The sequence below is a fragment of the Vigna umbellata genome, chromosome 9 (assembly GCF_029865625.1).
Source record: "Vigna umbellata cultivar VRB3 chromosome 9, Vumbellata_1.0, whole genome shotgun sequence".
Taxonomy (NCBI): domain Eukaryota; kingdom Viridiplantae; phylum Streptophyta; class Magnoliopsida; order Fabales; family Fabaceae; genus Vigna; species Vigna umbellata.
The window spans coordinates 43,643,906-43,659,760 of record NC_142173.1 but is presented as its reverse complement, the minus strand read 5'-3'; the positions used below and the strand labels follow the sequence as shown (position 1 = coordinate 43,659,760).

The 15,855-nt window shown below is 37.7% G+C and overlaps 1 pseudogene; it reads right to left on the bottom strand.

The window, feature by feature from the left end:
- Positions 1-13,725: 13,725 nt before the first annotated feature.
- Positions 13,726-15,345, bottom strand: LOC148193644 (receptor-like protein 6; annotated as a pseudogene).
- Between the last annotated feature and the right edge of the window lie 510 nt (positions 15,346-15,855).

Genomic DNA, 15,855 nt, shown 5'->3' with positions numbered 1-15,855 from the left:
GGCCACCATCGCCTCAACCGGCACACGCCTTGGCCTCGCCGGCGACAACTCAGGCCACCAGCCCTACTGCCAACCGCGGCGCCACGGCCTCTTCTCCCTCGCTTCTCTCGCACCAGCCTAGGGTTGAAGCTTTTCCACCTTGGGCACCGCCTGCCGCCGCTCCCACTCTTCCTCTCTCGTCCTGGTTTTCTTATGGACCGTTATTCACTGGTTCAACCTTGATTTTGCACGGATTTGGTTGAGAAACAGAAACGTTGAAGACTGCGGAAAATCAGAGCTCGTGCTGCTCCAGGTCTTTGAAAAGGAGAGACCGAAAATGGATTTCTATAGCTTCATTGTGCAGGATATACATTGGCATGTGTTGGTGTGTGTATGAGTATGAATCGTGAATGAAGAAATTGTTCTGCCTTGTATGTTGATTGGGTTATGCTTGTTGGAGGTGGCGTCGGAGATGTTGGGGAGATGAGAGTGATGATGCTGGAAGTGGTGCTGGAGATGAAAGTGGTGAGAGGAAGAAAAGGGACTTTGGGAGTGGATTATGGTTGAAGATGGAGATGAGGTGTTGAAAATGAAGAAGGTAAGGGATGAAAATGATGGGTTGGCTGTGGGGTGTTGGTAGTAGTGTTAGAGATGATGATGCTGGAGGTGGTTACGGATGGGGTATACGCGAGAAACCGAATGGCTGCCCCGGCCGAGAGAAGCAAGACGAAGGCTATGGCGATGGCGCCTTGAGCAAAAAGGGAAACCATGCTTCTCTGGATTTGACACTCATGACGTTTTATGGATAAGTTTGAGAAGATGAAAAGGGATGTTGAGTGTTATGAAAGACAGGAACTCAGGAGAAAAGGAAATTCAGTGAAGCCTCGTGATGTAAGGCGCATTCATGTGCTCATGGGGAGGGAACAGAGATACGTTGGTAGCAGAAACATTAGGCAGTGAATGTAGCAGAAAGAATACAATATCGAGTACGTGAACATTAACATATCATATTGATTACCTTTAAGATCAAACTAGGATGGAGAATGGGGATGGGCGACTTACCTGAATGCTGGAGTTTCCTTCTTCTCTTTTATTTTTTGATAATCTCCTTCTCTTCTCTCGGTGCAGGCCTAAACCTCCCAGGAAGCTAGCTTCTCTTGGTCGTCGATTCTTGATACAGTGAGGAGATATTTTTCTTCTTTCAGAGAGCCTCTCTTGATTCTGCTCGCCTCCTCCTTTCTGTTGTGTACCTTTCACTTTCTCTTCTCCATTGCTTTTTGCCAATTCAATCCCTCTGCTGTGCCTCCTGCCAAAACCAAATCGCGCCTCTGCTCTCCCCCAAAACTTGCCTTGTCCTTGCCTGCACAAAACCAATTTTTGCCTCCCGCAGCAGAGCCGTTTTTCTCCACTGTCCCCTCCTTTTTGCCAATTTGTCCTTTTCTAACTCTTTTGATTCATTTTTATTTTTTTCTTTAATTTTAAAACCTTTTAACTAATAATAATTATGAAAAGATAAAAATTTAAGAAAAATAAGAATTAAAATGAAAACGAAGAATTAAAAGAAAATAAAAATAAATAATAAATAAATAAATAAAAGGAAAAAAAAAAAAAGTAAAATAAATGAAAGAGATAGAATAAAAACAAAATAAGCAATAAAGAAAAAGGGTAATAAAACAATAAGATAAAATAAATAGAACTAAAAAAGAAATAGGTAAATGAATAATAAAAAGGTTAAATATGTGACAACCAAAATGCAATAAAACTATAAAAATAATCCGGACGAAATTGGGTATTGACAACGTCACTCTCTAAATTACTTAAAACCCGATCCCTGGGCGAAGAAAGCCTATCCTTAATTACTAGACCACAATCCCTTGAATCCCTAATAATTAATTCTGCATTACGATTAGAAGCTTAAGACGACCAATCCTCCTATCCCCATCCTTGGGCAATATTGCTCTTGGGAGAAATTCTCCAGATCGTGGTTTCTAGGTTTTTCCCAATAACAAAGAAAACCATAAAATCATGCCATGAACGATCAAAACATAACAAGCATAGAGAAAAGGAGAAAATCCCTAACAATTGAAGAAAGAAGCATATATAATTAAAACCAATTCAATTACATGAGAGTTCACAAGGTTACATGATCCCCCAACAACTAATTGAATTTAGTTCCCCTTGTCATGGAGAAACTAGATGAAAAATGGGATGAAAGAGATAGAAAAACCCTAGAAACTTAAGAGGAGAGCTCCTACATATCCAAATCTTCCTCCAAGGGGCGAAAATTGTGTTTATGTGCCCAAGCCATCAAGAGATATTATCCCTAGGACGTCCAAGTCCTTAAATAGATCAAAAAAATAACAGAAAATGGGTCCAGGCCCAACACGTTGGCGCTCAACACCCTCATTTAGGGCACCCTGGCGGAACTGCGAGAAAACTGGCGCTCGGTGCCCCTGGAAAGGCGCCCACGCATGGTGCAGGACTGGATTCTGCGCTCAGCCCCCCTCAAGGGTGCTCGGCCCTGGCGGTAGCATTCCAGAACTCTTTTTTTTGCTATTTACTTGCTTTTATGGCTGAATCAACTTTATACATTGTTGGAGATTCTTCCAGGCACATTATTAGCTACAAAATGGTCTAGCTCAACAAAAACCATTTTCCTCTAGGACAAGTAAATCACTCATATAATGATGCTTTAGCCAATCAAGCTTCAACTATGGTGCTCACATAATCAAGACATACACAACATATTCAACAACCTTATGAGTGATCACCAAGTAGACAAAATATTACCCTATGGGCATGGAACTATTCCTCACCAAAGACAGTGTTTCACTCAAGCACTCAAAAGTGTTTCACTGAAACTCAAAGGTGTATAGTGAGGTGACACTCTTACACTCTACCATCACAATGTCACATGAATCAACTTTGCCTTTCATTTAACCACAAATCAAAAACACTTACAAGCAAGTTATCATCACAAGGACTTTTGGAGGTTTGTATTGAGGCCGGGCTAAGAAGAAAATTGGTGTTTTTAGACAACAAAATCCTTGAGTTAAGAGGGTGCACAATTCATTTATTCACATTAACAATAATATCTCTTTCTTCTTTTATGTGAGAAACCAATCTTCAATTCATTCCCAACTTTCCTTTCATTGGGTTAACCTTTTCTTTTCTTTCTTTTCTTCTCTTTTGCTTTTTGCTTTCACTTTTTTTTTGCTTTTGCTCAATGCTCCTTTAAGGAATTTCACAAAGTTCTTTCCGGTTTCTCACAACCCTAAACTTGAACCATTCTTCATTACCATATAAACATACTATACTCAACTCAAGGAATATGAGAGCTGTCAGATCCCCAAAATCTACCCCCAAGGGGTGAAACATGTGTTTCTATGCTCAAGCCATCAAAAGATACAATCCCTAGGACGTCCAAGTCCTTAAATAGAACAAAAAAATAATAGAAAATAGGTCCAAGACCATGAAACTGGCGCTCAACGCCCTAAGTGGGGCGCCCAGGCGTGGTATGGGTCAAAGCTGGCGCTCAACGGCCTTAAAAGGGTGCCCGGGCGTGGTGCGGTGCAGAATGGTACTCATCAAATGTACTGGACCGATCGGTTCCACTTTGTTGACCGATTGGCCTGACTCTTTAACCGTTCGGCCAATCTTCTACCACATCACTCGACTTCTCCTTTCACAAACCATTCAGTTTGTCTATCTTTTTCTCCAGCCGTTCGACCATCATTGCACCATTCGGCCTAGTTCCACCACCTTCACACTATTCGGTCTGTCTTCTTAACCGTTCGTTCTGGATTCTTTACCGTTCGGTCTGTCTTCTTAACCGTTCAGCCTGGATTCTTTAACGTTCGGTCTGTCTTCTTAACCGTTCGGTCTGGAATCTTAACCGTTCGGTCTGGTTTCTCCTCCATCATACCGTTCGGTCTGGTGCTTTTTCTGTCCTTTCTGGGTTTGAACTCCTTGGTACTTTTTCTCTTCTTCCAAATCATATCAATAACCTACAAAATTAAGGGAATTTAGTTATAAAATCCATAAGTATATCCTCTATTCACTTATTCACAAAGCTAAACTAAAAACATGAGTTCAAGCAAGCTTCTAAGTAACAAAGGGTTGATTTAATATCAAAAATGAATCACAAGTAACGGTATTTTCAATCGTTATCACAACCCCAAACTTGAAACTTTGCTTGTCCTCAAGCAAAATGTAACTTGGCTTAAACAAAATAATCATACTACAATGGTCTAGCACAACAAAAACATTTTCTTTTTAAACAAGTAAATCACTCATGAACGCTCATCATAGAAAGATATAATGATGCTTTAGCCAATCAAGCTTCAACTATGGTGGTCACATAATCAAGACATACACAACAGATGCAAACCTCATGATTAATCAACAACCAAACAGGAATGTTACCCTATATGCATGGAACTATTCCTCAACAAAGATAGTGTTTCACTCAAGCACTCAAAAGTGTTTCACTCAAGCACTCAAAAGTATTTTACTCAAACTCAAAGGTGAATAGTGAGGTGACACTCTTACACTCTACCATCACAATGTCACATGAATCAACTTATCCTTTCATTTAACCACATATCAAACACACTCACAAGCAAGTTATCATCACAAGGACTTTTCAAGGCTTGTAACATGGTCGGGCTAAGAAGAAAATTGGTTTTTCGAGACAACAATATTCCTTGAGTTAAGAGAGTGCACAATTCATTTATTTTCATTAACAACAATCTCTCTTTCTCCTTTCATGTGAGAAACCAAATCTTCAACTTATTCCTAACTTTCCTTTCATTGAGCTTGACCTTTCTTTTCTTTTTATTCTTCTCTTTTCTTTTTCTTTTGCACTTTCTATTGCCCAATGCTCTTTAATGAATTTCACAAAGTTCTTTTCGATTTCTCACCACCCCAAACTTGAACCATTCTCCATTACCAAAAAAAATACTCTACTTAACTCAAGGTAAGGATTTCAAAAAGGGTTTTTCCACTTTCAACTTTAAGCTCAAGGTTCAAAGGGTAAAGAGAAACATTCTTCTTTGTTGGGTTCACCTATTGGCATTGGCTCTAAGGGAGAAGAAAATATGGCCTTGATCATATGTAACAAGAAAGCAAGTGGTTCAATCATATAAAATTAGGCAAAATCAATCATGCTTCCAAAGCAATAACATTCAATCAATCAAACTCTAGAGTCCAAACTCTCACATGTTAACTCAAGTTCCAATATTTAATAACATCCTGCCCAGAACATTAATCACAATTGAAATCATGGATCAATTTTTAACAAAACTATATGAGCAACCACCATCTATGCTTAAAAGCCTCACAAATCATTAACTCAACATGCATCATAGAACAAAAGAGCAAACACAAGAATATTAATCATCACAACAACAATTTATCATATCATACCAAACCATTGCAGCACAATTCATTAAACCAAGTACATAAATAAGCTAACATAAAAACAAAATAAACAAAATTCAAATAAAACAAAAACTTAAAATTCCTGATCCAGCAGCATCCATCAGTAGATGCTTTCATCTGAATCTTCCAGCATCCATCAGTAGATGCAAATCCTTCACATCAGCATCAATCAATAAATGCTCTCAGTAACATCCCTTAGTAGATGTATAATCTTTCTTTATCAGCATCCATCAGTAAATGCTGATCTTTCTCATCTTCATCGGTATCCATCAGTAGATGCCGTCAATAGAATCCATCAATAGACGCTTAATCACATAACATCCATTAGTAGATGCTTAATCACATAGCCTTCATCAGTAGACGTTATCATTCATCACCCTTATCATAATAAAATCCATTAGTAGATGTTGTCATTTGAGTCCTCTTAGCATCCCTCAGTAGATGTCGTCCAGCATCCATCAGTAGATGTTGTCATTACTACAACACAAAATCAAATCCAAACCAGACAAATAATCGAATAAAAAATCAGAAATTGGGTTGCCTCCCAATAAGCGCTTGTTTAACGTCACCAACTTGACACCATTAAACACAATCCACATCTATGATGTTCGTGCTCCTTTTGCTTTCATCACACCAACTCATCTGCAACATCTTCCTATTCACCATCTTTACCCTCCTTGAATAAGGAGCATCAATCTTAATAACTCTATTCTCTTTGATATCTTTAACCACTTCATGCACAAAGTCTTGGTGAACATGACACTTGAAGGCTGACACTCAGCACCCTCAATGGGGCGCCTAGGCGGTGATGCATGACATCTTGTGCTGAGGGCCCGCAAAGGGGAAGCCAGGCGCTCTACATATTTTCGGATTTTATCTTGTAGACACTAAAGAACACTGCACTAGAGCAACCAATTAGCACTAAAAGCTAAAAAAGATAAAAAGATGAAAAGATAAAAAGATAAAAAGATAAAAAGATAAAAAGATAAAAAGATAAAAAGATAAAAAGATAAAAAGATAAAAAGATAAAAAGATGAAAAGATAAAAAGATGAAAAGATACAATCCCTATGATGTCCAAGTCCTTAAATAGAACATAAAAATAACAGAAAACAGGTCCAAGCTCACAAAATTGGCGCTCAGCGCCCTAAGTGGGGCACCCAGGCGTGGTACGGGTCAAAACTGGCGCTCAACGCCCCTGAAAAGGCGCCTGGGCATGGTGTGGTGCAAAATGGTAATCATCAAATGTACTAGACCAATCGGTTTCACTTTGTTGACCGACCAGCCTGACTCTTTAACTGTTCGGCCAATCTTCTACCACATCACTCGACTTCTCCTTTCACAAACCATTCAATTTGTCTATCTTTTTCTCTAGTCGTTCGGCCATCGTTGCATCGTTCGGCCTAGTTCCACCACCTTCACACTGTTTGGTCTGTCTTCTCTGTGTTGTTTACCGTTCGATCTATCTTCTTAACCGTTCGGTCTGGAATCTTAACCGTTCAGTCTGGTTTCTCCTCCATCATACCGTTCGATCTAGTGCTTGTTTTGTCCTTTCTGGGTTCCAACTGCTTGGTACTTTTTCTCTTCTTCCAAATCATATTAATAACCTACAAAATTAAGGGAATTTAGTGATAAAATCCTTAAGTATATCCTCTACTCACTTATTCACAAAACTAAACTAAAAACATGAGTTCAAGCAAGCTTCTAAGTAACAAAGGGTTGATTTAATATCAAAATTGAATCACAGATAACAGTATTTTCAACCGTTATCACATCCCTCAGTAGATGTTGTCCATCGTCCATCAATAGATGTTGTCTAGCGTCCATCGGTAGATGTTGTCATTACTACAAAGCAAAATCAAATCCAAACCACACAAATAATCAAAAAAGAAAACGTCAGAAATTGGGTTGCCTCCCAATAAGCGCTTGTTTAACGTCACAATCCTAACACCATTAAGCACAATCCGAATTTTTCATATTGGTGCTTTTCTCTCTTTCATCACACCAACATAACTTCAACAGCTTCCTAGTCACCATCTTTACTCTCCTTGAATAAGGAGCCTCAATCTCAATAACTCGATTATCTTTAATATCTTTAATCACCCATAACTTGTTCTTGAATTTCCCTGGTTTCCCGAGGTAGGGTTCATTATTTTCATGCACAGAGTATTGAGGAACTAGTTTCTCTTCATTATTTGCCTTCTTCATCTACTATTGACAGTCTTCTCTACTTCCAGACCTAAAAGGAAAGATTATAATTGCATATGAAGGCTTTTGTTGAAGTGCCTCAAAGAAGGGTACATTAATCTCCAATTTCTTGAAAATTTCCATAAATCACTTAAATTGCTTTTCTTTTTCCTTCCTTGAAAAATTCTTTGGATAAGGAAGGTGTTTCTCAATTTCTCTTCCTTTTTCTCTCTCTTCTCGCTCCTTTTCTTTTCTCTTCTTTTCTTTTCTCTCTTCCTCTTCTCCTTTTTTTTCCTCTCATCTTTCTCACCTTTTTTTCTCTCACCCTCTTCTTTTCTTTCTTTATTCATTTCTTCTTCTTTCACACTCAACTCATCTTTCTCTTTTGTCTCAATTTCTCTCTCAACTAACATCTTGTCACTTCTAGTCATAACGGAATTGCACACCTCCTTAGGGTTAACTTCAGTATTAGCCCCAAAACTCCAATTAGGCATCTCCTCCAACTTCTTAGCTAGTTGACCAACCTGCATCTCCAAATTCCTTATAGCAGCTTTAGTGCTCTTATTTTTGGAGATAGACACTTGCATAAACTGTTGGAGTGTATCTTCTAACTTAGCAGTACTTTCATATAGTGAAGGTTATTGTTGTCACTGTTGTTGTTGTGGTCTATTGAATTGCCCAGCTTGCCCTTGACCCATGCTTGGCTGAAGTTTCCACCCTTGGTTGTAGTTACCTTGGCATCCTTGATTACCTATATAATATAATTCTTCTTGGTTAATAGCTTGCATGGTGCATTGTCCATTAATATGATCTCCACCACACAACTCACAAGGTTGATGTTGAGCTTGAGAAACATTCTGCAATTCTTTTGGCAATTGACAGATTTTCTTCATTCAAATCTTCAGTTGTTGAGTCATAATCTTATTTTGTGCCAGCAGACCATCTTGAGATTGTAGTTGTAGAAATTCTTTTTGTTGAATTTGAGTTCTTTCACTAGGCATCTCATTATCATTTGTAGCCATATTTTCAATCAACTCATAGGCTTCCTCTAGAGTCTTGCACTTGATATTACCTCCAACTAAGGGATTTAGCATCAATTTAGTTTGCGAGCTTACACCTCTAAGGAATAGAATGACTACTGTATGTTCATCAAAGCCATGAGTGCGTGTCTTTCTCAACAAGCCTTTAAATTGGTCCTATGCTTGCCCTAATGTTTCATCCATGCCCTACCTGAAATTATGGCTTGTTGAGAAAGACGCCCACTCATGGTTTTGATGAACCTATAGTAGTCATTCTATTCCTTGGAGGTCTAAGCTCACAAACTAAATTGATGCTAGATGCCTCAACTAGAGGTAATATCAAGTGCAAGACTCTAGAGGAAGCCTATGAGTTGATTGAAAATATGGCTACAAATGATAATGAGATGCATAGTGAAAGAACTCTACTTCAACAAAAAGGAGTTCTAAAATTACAATCTCAAGATGCTCTGTTGGCACAAAATAAGATTATGACTCAATAGTTGGAGGCTTTGATGAAGAAAATCTCTCAATTGCCAAAGGAGTTGCAGAATGTTTCTCAAGTTCAACAACAACTTTGTGAGTTGTGTGGTGGAGATCATATTAATGGTCAATGTGCTATGCTAGAAATGACCCAAGAGGAAGTCAATTTTATGGGTCAAGGTAATCAATTTCGTCCAGGTAATTACAACCAAGGATGGAAACCTCACCCAAGTATGGGTCAAGGGCAAGCTGGACAATTCAATAGACCACAACAACAACAATGGCAACAACAACCCTCCTTATCTGAAAGAACTGCAAAGTTATAAGAGACACTCCAACAACTCATGCAAGTGTCTATCTCCAATCATAAAAGCACTAAAGCTGCTATAAGGAATTTGGAGATACAGGTTGGCCAATTGGCTAAAAAGTTGGAGGAGAAATCTGAAAAGCAGTTTGGGGCTAATACTGATGTTAACCCTGAAGAGGAATGTAATGCTATTATGAGCATAAGTAGTGAGAGGTTGGAAGAGAGAAAAATAGAGAGAGAAGAAAAAGATGTGTTGAGTGAAGAAGAAGAAGAAAGTGAGGTTGAGAGGAAAGAAATGGGAGAAAGAAAAGAAGAAGAAGAGGGCGAGAGAAAAGAGAGAAAAATTGAGAAAGCTCTTCCTTACCGTAAAGATTACTCTAGAAAGGAAAAAGAGAGACAATTAGGGTGTTTTAAGGAGATGTTTAAGAAATTGGGGATTACTATTCCATTGACCGAGGCATTGCACCGAATCCCTGCGTATCCAAATTTTTTGAAGAAGTTCCTAAAAAGGAAGAAATATTTAAATGAGGGAACTTTTACTATTCCTTGGACTATTAAGGATTGTGACGTAGGGAAAGCTCTATTTCTTTTAGGGGCCGACATCAATTTGATGCCCTTATCTGTGCTAAAGAAGATTGATGATCTTGAGGTTAAACCTACTAAGATGGTGTGGCAAATGGCGGATAGATCTACCAAGAATCGCTATGGTGTAGTGGAAGATGTTCTGGTCCAAGTTGACAAACTTAAATTCCCGGTGGATTTTGTAGTGATGGAGATGGGGGAAGACTTGAAGATTCCTATCATTCTTAGAAGGCCATTCATGAAGACATTTAAGGTTTTCATCAACATAGATGATGGAGTTCTAATGCTTAAAGACCAAGATGAAGAGGTGACTTTCGATGTCTTTAATGATGAGTAGCCGATTCAAGTGAAGAAGACTAGTCCAAAAGCTATAGATGAAAATTTGTCAAAGACTAGTGTATTTGAGCAAGCTGCTGACTCAGTCAAGAGAGGTAAAAATAATTTCTTTTCATAAGTAAAGGAAGAGGAGAAAGAGATTAAAGAGAAGATAGTTCATCAAGACTTGGTGTGTGAAGATGAGGAATTCAAACCTGGCAACCAGTCAAGTACAAGAACAGGTTATAGGTTGTGAGGAGATTAAAGCAAATGGAGTTATTGAGATTGAAGCTCCATATTCTAGAAGAGTTAAGATGGTGAACAAGAAGTTGCTGAAGATAAGTTGGTGTGATGAAAGCAAGAGGAACACCAACATCAAAAAGTCAAAACTGAACTTTATGGCGTCAAGCTAGTGACATTAAAGAAGCGCTTACTGGGAGGCAACCCAGTTTCTGACTTTTTCTTTTTAATTGATTATTTGTATGGTTTGGATTTGATTTTGCTTTGCAGTAATGACAACATCTACTGATGGATGCTGGAAAACATCTACTAAGGGATGCTAGGAGGACTCAAATGATAACATCTACTTATGGATGTTAGGATGATTTAGATGATAGCATCTACTGATGGATGCTACGAGATTGAACATCTACTGATGGATGCTATGCTACTAGACATCTACTGATGGATGCTACTAGATCAGGATTTATTTTGCTTTATTTGAATTTTGTTTATTTTGTTGTTGTTTTAGTGCTTATGTACTTGGTTTAATGAATTGTGCTGCAATGGTTTGATATGATGTGATGAGTAATATTCTTGTGTTTGCTCTATTGTTCTATGATGCATGTTGAGTTAATGATTGGTGAGGCTTTTAAGCATAGATGGTTGTTGCTCATAGTTTTGTTAAAATGTGATGCATGATTTCAATTGTGATTAATTTGCTGGGCAGGATGTTATTAAATTGTGGAACTTGATTTATCCTGTGAGAGTTTGGACTCCAGAATTTTTGATTGACTGAATGTTATTGCTTTGGAAGCATGATTGAGTTTGCCTAAGTTTCTATGATTGAACCACTTGCTTGCTTGTTACACATGATCAAGGCCTTGTTTTCTTCTCCCTTATAAGCCAATGCCAATATATGAACCCAACAAAGAACAATGTTTTTCTCTAACCTTTGAACCTTGAGCCTAAATTTGAATTTTGAATGAACCCCTTTGTTGAAATCCTTACGTTGAGTTAAGTAGAGTATGTGTATGTGGTAATGGAGAATAGTTCAAGTTTGGGGTTGTGAGAAACCGGAAAGAACTTTGTGAAATTCATTAAACAACATTGAGCAAAAGCAAAAAGCAAAAGAGAAGAAAAGAAAGAAAAGAAAAGGTTAAGCTCAATGAAAGGAAAGTTGGGAATGAATTGAAGATTGGTTTCTCACATAAAAGAAGAAAGAAAGATTATTGTTAATGTGAATAAATAAATTGTGCACTCTCTTAACTCAAGGATTTTGTTGTCTAGAAAAACCAATTTTCTTCTTAGCCTAGCCTCAATACAAACCTCAAAAAGTCCTTGTGATGATAACTTGCTTGTAAGTATGTTTGATATGTGGTTAAATGAAAGACAAATTTGATTCATGTGACATTGTGATGGTAGAGTGTAAGAGTGTCACCTCACTTTACACCTTTGAGTTTGAGTGAAACACTTTTGAGTGCTGGAGTGAAACATTGTCTTTGGTGAGGAATAGTTCCATGCACATAGGGTAACATTCTGTTTGCTTGGTGATCACTCATAAGGTTGTTGCATCTGTTGTGTATGTCTTGATTATGTGAGCACCATAGTTGAAGCTTGATTGGCTAAAACATCATTATATCTTGACTAATCTTTCTTTGATGAGCAGACATGAGTGATTTACTTGTCCTAGAGGAAAATGATTTTTGATGTGCTTGACCATTGTAGTATGATTATTTTGTTTAAGCCAAGTTACATTTTGCTTGAGGCCAAGCAAAGTTTCAAGTTTGAAGTTGTGATAACGGTTGAATATACCGTTATTTATGATGCAATTTTGATACTAAATCAACCCTTTTTGACTTAGAAGCTTGCTTGAAGTCATGTTTTTAATTTAGTTTTGTGAATAAGTGAGTAGAGGGTATAATTAATGATTTTATCACTAAATTCCCTTGATTTTGTAGGTTATTGAAATAATTTAAAAGAGGAGTTAAGGTACCAAGGAGTTGGAATGCAGAAAAGAGGAAAAGACGCAGTGCAGAAAAGTCAAGATGAAGTTGAGCGCCAGAAAGGGGCCCTGAGCGCAAGTTTCATGTATCGCACAAAGCTTGGGCGCACTTTTAGGGGCGTTGAGCGCCAGGTTTCTCGCAAGCTCGCATGGGCGCCCTAAGTAGGGGCGTTGAGCATTGGTGACGTTGGCCCATGATCTAGATCAGCTGTATATAAGGACTTTGATGTCCTAGAGGGAGTATCTTTTGATAGAATTGACACAAATTCAGATTTTTCCAACTCTCTGGAGGCAGAAGTGGATGTAGAAGTTATCCTCTTCGGCTTTTAGGGTTTATCTTTCATTCTTATTCCATTGTTCATCTAGTTTCTCCATGACAAATGGGAACTAAATTCAATTTGTTGTTGGGGGATGATGTAACCTTGTGAACTCTCATATATTTGAATTGGTTTTAATTGATATTTGCTTCTTTCATTAATTGTTAGGGTTATTCTTCTTTGCTCTATGCTTGTTATGTTTAATTCATTCATGACATGATTATTGGTTTTCGTGATATGGACACATACGGGGAAACCTAGATCTGGAGAATTTCTCCCAAAAGCAGTATTGCTCAGGGATGGGGATATGAGTTTTCGTTATCTTAAGCTTCTAATCGTAATGCAGAATTAATTATTAGGGATACAAGACATTGTGATCTAGTAATTAAGGATAGACTTTATTCGTCGAGACATCGGGTTTTAAGTAATTTAGAAAATGATATTAAAATTAATGAAAAAGATGAATTCATATATGCATATGAGTAAACTAGGTGAAATCTAAACCCCAACAACATATTCATGTCATTTTCAATATCATCCATTCATCTTTGTGTTTTTCTTCAATTGATCAAAAGTGTATTCATATTTACTTTCTTGTTGTTGTGAGACAAGATGAGTGTCACAAGGGAGCTTGCATTGCAAAGAGACGAAGAGATGTCTCCAATCAATTTATTGTTTGAGATAGAAAAGAATTGAACGGTAGATGGGGGAACAGGAATATCTTCTTCCAACATATTGAAGCTTAGGTCAACGTAAACCATATTCTTACTCGACAGTGAGAGATTCCCAACCGATGTTTGAAAGTTATGAGAAAGATCTAAAGAAACCAAAGTCTCCGTCATATGATTAAAACCTTCTGAAATCCTTCCATGAATTTAGTTGTTGGAAAGATTTAAATCAAGAGAATAAGGTTGGGCAGGGGATTTTGGGAAACTTTTAACAGTGCCACCACTAAGAGATTGAAAATTGTTATAAGATAGATCACAAACTTCCAATGAATAGGTAGAGAATTCTCCAATTGACCCGGTAAGCTGGTTCCCATCAAGGCGTAAGTAAACTAACGAGGACAAATTCAAACACCAACATGGAATTGTTCCGTTCAACGAATTATCGGACAAATCCAGAGTAGCTAAATTAGAAAGTCCACTGGTTTTATTTGATATTTCTCCGACCAATTTATTCACTGAAAGGCTTAAATAACTAAGCTGTGTCAGCTCAAACAACGATGATGGCAATTGGCCAACTAGGTTGTTTCTAGAAAGATCAAAAACTTCTAATTTGCTTAGCTTGTCAAACAAATTGGGCATCTCACCATCAAAATTATTTTTTGAAAGATCTAAATGAATAAGATGCCGAAGGTCGAAAAGAGAGGATGGAATCTCACCACTGAAGTTATTCGAACGGAGGACCAGATAGTTTAACTGTGAGATGTTGCCCACGCATTGAGGAATGGGTCCTCTGAAATTATTTTCTGAAAGATCGATGTAAGTGAGATGTTGAAGATTTGAAAGTGATAATGGAATCTCGCCACTAAATTTGGTATGACGAATGGCCAAATATCTAAGAGGAGTGCTCCAAATGAACTCTGGAAGTTCACCTTCGAGATCAGGATTATCAGACAGATCAAGGTGTTGAAAGATTGGGTGAACAGAGTATCTTAGTTTCCAGCTTCCCTTGCAAGTGGGTACCTTGAAGTCCAAGAGAGACCAAAGAGGATGAAAAATTAAGTAACAAAGACAGAGAACTGGGTTTAATCAAAGACATATCTAGTCTATCAAGAGTGAGCTCCCTTAAATGAGTTGCATTTACAATGAGCTTTTCCAGGGTTGCTGATTCAATTGTCATTTCATCGTTGGTAGAGAGATCAAGCGAGACTAATTTCGAGAGGTGAGAGAATTTGGAAGGAATAACTCCGGTAAACGAATCGAGAGATAAGTTTAGATGAGTAAGAGCTAGAAGATTACCAAATTCCGAAGGCATTGGAGAATCGTAAAAGCCATTTAAAGCTAGGTTGAGTGTTTGAAGGTGAGTGAGTTGGAAGAGAGTGTTGTTGGGATGAAATGAACCTTCAAGGCAACTGCAGCTAAGGTCTAACCCAATGACGTGTCCTGATTTCTTGTCACAACTGACCCCATCCCACATGCAGCAATCCGTGCCATTCCTCCATGATTCTGTCTTTGGATCACAACTCACTCCAGTTCTAGACTCACACGAACCTGCGTCAGTTTGGACAACAAGAAAGAGGTTTTTGAACCTAAGCAAGGCGGAGGCATCATGATGATTGCATAATGGCATTCGCACCAACGAAGACGTGCCTGAAGGAAAATGAAAAACCAAGCAACTTAGTACCAGAAAAAGAACCTTTGTACTCAACGTATTCGGAATTTCTAATATTTCTTTTGACACTTTAAGAGTTGTACAACGAAAATTATATATTGATTATGGAATGTATGCAATGCATTAACGTTTTTTTGTAGCCAAATGATACCGATCAATTAGCCGCACAGAATGGGAGTCCATGTTTGGATTATAAGCTCTTGACACTGTTGCTTACTGATAGAAACCATATGAAGGATAAAACAAACTGGAGTAAGAAAAAAAATACCAAAATCGCATGCTCTAGTTGTAAACCCCGGCAAAAGTTTGTCCAATCAGGAAAGGGCTGTTTTATACAAAATTACAAGAGTAGTAGGTTACCTAAAGTCTTTTTATAAACTATTATATTTTTATTATTTTAGTAACAGTCAACTATTTGGGTAATTTTTTACTATATTTATCTTTTATAATATTATTTTTCTATTATTTTATTTTTATTGAAGTTTTCTTCTTTTACCAATTTTTATTGCTCAAATGATATATTTGTTATTAATTATGTAATATTTTTTAGATTAAGATGTTTTATTCGCATTGGGTGCATTTTAGGTTGAGGTTTAGACCAAGTTGAGTAACACTCACTTAAGTCCACTTAAATTGATAAATTTGAGTCAAGTTAGACCCATCTTGAG